Source organism: Neovison vison, chromosome 6 (assembly GCF_020171115.1).
Source record: "Neovison vison isolate M4711 chromosome 6, ASM_NN_V1, whole genome shotgun sequence".
In the NCBI taxonomy this organism is placed as follows: domain Eukaryota; kingdom Metazoa; phylum Chordata; class Mammalia; order Carnivora; family Mustelidae; genus Neogale; species Neogale vison.
This window is the reverse complement of record NC_058096.1, coordinates 212,864,279-212,869,270: the sequence shown is the minus strand read 5'-3', so window position 1 is coordinate 212,869,270 and position 4,992 is coordinate 212,864,279.

Genomic DNA, 4,992 nt, shown 5'->3' with positions numbered 1-4,992 from the left:
GTGTGTGGATGTTAAGAAGCTGGGTTTCCTAGGTCTGAGAGGGATTCTTACGCAGTCTGGGTCTTCTGGACGGCAAGTGAGTGTCCCAGGCTTTTGAGAGCTGCCCTTGAGGCCACAGTGGGGACAGATGCAGGGACATTAGGATCTGGGCTTTAGGGAGGTGCCTAGACTGACCACTACCCTGCGCCAGCAGGGGTAGTCTGGGCGATCCTCAGGCAGGGTTCTGGGAGAGACAGAAGTAGGGAGAGACAGGGAGAGAGGTGAAGGAGGAGAGAAAGGGAGAGAAACCGGGAAGGATGGAGGCGGGTGCAGTCAGGGAGACACAGGCCCATCCCTGCCCTGCAAATCCAGGGGAACCTGGGGGCTCAGGGTCAGTCCCCTGTCCCCTCACTGGAGCAGCCCCTGAGTGGAGCGTTAAATCTCTGGTTTGTTGTTGTTGTTTTAAAATGATGATGATGATGATGATGATGATGATTTTGATTTGAGAGATCGAGAATACAGAGGGAGAAGGAGAAGCGGACTCCCCGCGGGGCAAGGAGCCGGATGCGGGGGCTCTATCCCAGGACTCTAGGATTTTACCTGGTGGGAAAGGCAGACGCTTAACCGATTGAGCCACCCAGGCGCCCACAAACCATGACTTGAATATTATCATGGACGATGTTAACCACAGCTTCATCTTGCTCCCTCTCCCGCCTTCCCACCCTCAAAGAAAACTAACTACCCCCATTTCACCCACGGAGAAACTGAGGCTCAGGGCACCCCAGGCCGCACAGCCAGCTAGGGACAGGGCGCAGAGCCAGGGCAGCCTCGGATCCGTGAGGCGGTGTGACCCGCCCGTCCCCCCTAACCCCCGACTCGAAAGCACACCCGCGACTGCCCCCTCCCCCCACCAGCCCTCCCGGAGTGTTTTTCTTCCCTCCTCCTGGGTGTTTTGGTTTCGGCAGGAGCACCCGTGGTGCGGTAGCAGGCGGTTCCTGCCGGCAGGGTCAGCCCAGGGCTGGCGGGGAGCCAGAAGCAGCTCCGGGCCTGGGTAGGGAGGACTCAGGGCGCAACCTACGCCCTCGCCCCAGCACCGGGGCCAGCAAGTCCGGCTCCCCCCCCCTCAAATCCCCCCCCCCCCCCGTGTCTTCCTCGATCCTGGACAGCGGGGCCCAGCCGGGTCGCGGCCCCCACGTGTGGCCATATGGGGCGCCAAAGAGCGGATGGGTCCGGGCGGGGTTTCCCACGTCGGTGCCAAGGTTCCGTGTGCCCGGTTCGTTATTAAACATTGATGGAGACCGCTGGGTGCCTGCCCGAGAGGCCTCCCGGTTGGGGGACTAGGACGCAGATGCCCCAACGCCAGAGGGAGGGGGGGTTGCCGGCCGGACCGGGGCAATCGCGGAGGGCAGGGGGATGGGAGAGTTGCTCGAGGGCCAGGAGCCTTCTGGGCTAGGACACCTAATCACAAGCAACCAAAGGAACATGTGAATTGGTCTCCATCAAGTTAAAAAAATTTTTTTTTTCCTGCAAAGGACACTCTTAAGACAGTGAAAAGCTAACTCCCAGAGCGATAGAAAATATTTACAAATCTTGTATCTGACAACAGATCAATATCCAGACGATCTAAAGAATGCCTAGGACTCAGTAATAAAAAGATAAATAACCCAATGAAAAATAAGGAAAGGATTCAAATTGAGATTTCTCCAAAGATATAATAAATGGCCAATAAACACATGAAAAAGCGCGCAACACCAACAGTCCTCAGGGAAAGGCAGATCAAACCACAGTGAGACCCCACGCCACCTTAGCATGGCTCCCCTCTCCCTAACTGGGAAATAACAGGTATTGATGAGGATATGGGGAAATCTGAACGCTCACACATTGCTGATGGGAATCTGGCAGCGCCTCGAGAGGGAAAGTTAAACACAGAATTACCCTATGACCCAACAATTGTCCTCCCAGGTATATACCGAGAGAACTGAAAACAGGTGTTCACACCAAAGCCTGTAAACCAAGCTCACAGCCGCACTGCTCACGATCGCCAGCAGGTGGCGCCCATAGGATGCCCATCAAGGAACGGAGAAACCGAGTGATCCAGCCGCACAGCGGAATATTATTCAGCCATAAAAAGGAATGAGGCTCCGATTCATGCTACAACAACGGAGCTGAACTTCTAAAACATGATGCTGTTTCTTCCACAAGAGCACAGACAGAGAAGGCCAAGTGCTTGTGCCCACGGATAGGAAGTGTCCTAACAGGCCAATCCATAGAGACAGCTGATATTGTCGGTTGCCAGGGACTGGGTGAAGTGGGATGGGGAGTGATGGCTCATGGGCATAGGGTTTCGTTTTGAGGTCATGAAAGAGTTCTGGAATTACACAAGGCGGTGGTTTCACAACATTGGGAATGCACCAAATGCTACAGAACTATTCACTTTGCAAGGGTGATTTGTATGGTGTGTAGATGTCTCTTTAAAAGAAAAAAAAAATGACAGGGGCTCCGAGGTGGCTCAGCGGGTTAAGCCTCTGCCTTCGGCTCAGGTCATGGTCTCAGGGTCCTGGGATCAAGCCCCACATTGGGCTCTCTGCTCAGCAGGGAGCTGCTTCCCCCTCCCTCCCTGCCTACTTGTGATCTCTCTCTCTGTCAAATAAATAAATACAATCTTTTTTTTTTTTCTTCAAAGACAAAACACGAAAAAACAAAAAAGGAGGCATGAACAAAGGTGCCCAGTTGGGGGCAGGGCAACCTTGTCATCGAGGGCAGTTATGTGTGAGAGGCCTGGCCACGGCTGTCCTGTGTCATCTCCCACAGCCCAGAGTCCCCAGGGGGCCGCTGATACCTCAGTCCTATCCTGGCTCGAAGGCAGAGACAGAGACAACATCCCTTTCTGACCAAGCCCAGAGGCCACTGGAGAAATAGAGGAGGAATGTATCTGGGGAGGTAAACTGAGGCAGCCTCTCTCTCTGATAGAGACATGCTTCCTGACTCATGGTGGAAGCCATGGTGAGAGGGAGACCAAGAGAGATAGAGACAGAGGAGCGGAGAGAAGGGGCCAAGGGCTCTGGAGAGGCCACCTTATCCATTTTACAGACTAGAACACTGAGGCCAGCAGGGCTGGGTCACCCGCTCCTCTGAACGGCAGCAGGAAGAATCTTTAAAGAACTCAGAAATCGGGTTTCTACAATCCTGCTCTAGGACACCAGCTCCCCCAGCACAGGAATAAACCCCCTAAGTCCCCAGTAGGCAGTGATCTCTAACACCCTCCTCTCACGCACTCCCCCATTAACCACACCCACCTCAGGGCCTTTGCTCACTGGTTTTGCTGGCCTCCCCTCACCATCTTGACCCTGGTATCACCCCTTCCAGGAAGCCATCTCTTATCCACTGTTCTTCACTGGGCTGAAGTTCAGCCCCCTTGTAGCACGATTCAGAACCTCATTCCTTTTTATGGCTGGGTAATACTCCACTGTGCGGCTGGGTCTCTTTCTCCGTTCCTCAATGGGCATCCCGGTGGGGGCCACCTGCTGGCGGTCGTGAGCAGTGAGGAGCACAGGAGCAGTAGGGGTGGGTGTGGGGCCCTGATCTTGAAGGGGTAGTTCTGAGCCCGGGGCTCAGATCCCTCTGGTTTTCTTCTGTGAGAGCGCTGACCCAGCATCCCTTCCTGTCTGCCCACTCGGTCCTGCCACCGAAGAATGAGAACTGATTCACAAGGGAAGGCCTGCCAGACAGGGAGGTGGCAAATTCAAGGGAGGGAGCATGCGCGGAACAAGGAGCAGTCATTCATGGTTGGAGCACGGGGTCAAGGCTTCTGTGTCCCCATCTAGATGCATAAATGGGGGCCACCCAAAGGGGCAGGGCCTGGACCACTAGTCTCCCAGCCTATGGGGCCAGACCGCTCTCACCCAGAGGCTTCAGGTCCTTTTGCCACAGAATTCAGTGGCTCTGGGTTCTAATCTCCACCCCTCCCCCTCCCGTCCCCACTTAACACCGGAAAAGTCTGTTTTGCAAACTCCCTAGCGGGCTGAGAGGGGCGGGGAGGGCGGTGTGCCCCCACGCCCCCACTAGGCCAGAGAGACACGTGCTGCTGTTGCCACCTGGTGGCCACCAGGGGAATCGGAGACGCCTCGTTTAACAATGGGAGGAGCTCTGGGCAGGAGGGGAAAGGAAGAGGGCAGATTCAGGGTGTGAACGGCGGGGGGCGGGGGCGGGCACGCGTTCCTGCTGTGGGGCGTTGTGTGTCAGGAGAAAGGGGGAACCCGGATTCCTGACCTGAGCCCTGGGCGGAGGGCAGATCGACCCCCAAACGGGGCGGAGTGGGGGGGGGGAGCCGGCGGAGCTGGGGGAATGAACCAAGCCTCATGTTTTGAGGGAGCCAAATCCCACTCCCCCTCGAGTCGTCCCTCCCCTTGCCCAGTCCTGACTCTGCCGAGTGATCATCATTTTGTCTCCCCCAATCCGGGTGCCCCTGGGGGCGCCCAGAGGGAGAGATGGGTAAATGCGTGCGGAGAATGAATGAACTCCCCTACTGGGGGATTTTGAACTTGACACGCAGGCTTCAGCCAGGGGAACGTTGCCCAACAGAAGGCTCATTTGAGTTCAATATTATCCTCACCCCCATTCTAGAGGGGAGGAAACTAAGGCTAAGCAGGAAACCATCGCCTCCCTCAGAATGCTTAGGGCTGCCCTTGTTTTCCAACGACTAGATCTTCCAAGCCTGGAGCCTGCAGTGCTGCAGGAGTTCTGGGCCCAGACTCCCCATCAAGTGCTCCTGGGACACACATCCAGCTTAGTGTCCTATGGGCCCCCCTCCAATCTAGTCTACCCTGAAAAATTCTGTCCCTTCCCCATGGGTTTCATGGGGTGTGGCAGCTTCCTTCTCTTGGTGGTTCCTAGGGTTCCCGCCACAGGACGTGGTGCAACCTGTGTTGGCAGGAGGGGAGGGGCCGGGACCCGGAAATGGGGTCTGGATCTCTCTGCCCAGGTTTGAGTCCTGCCTGTGCTGGGTAGCTTCTG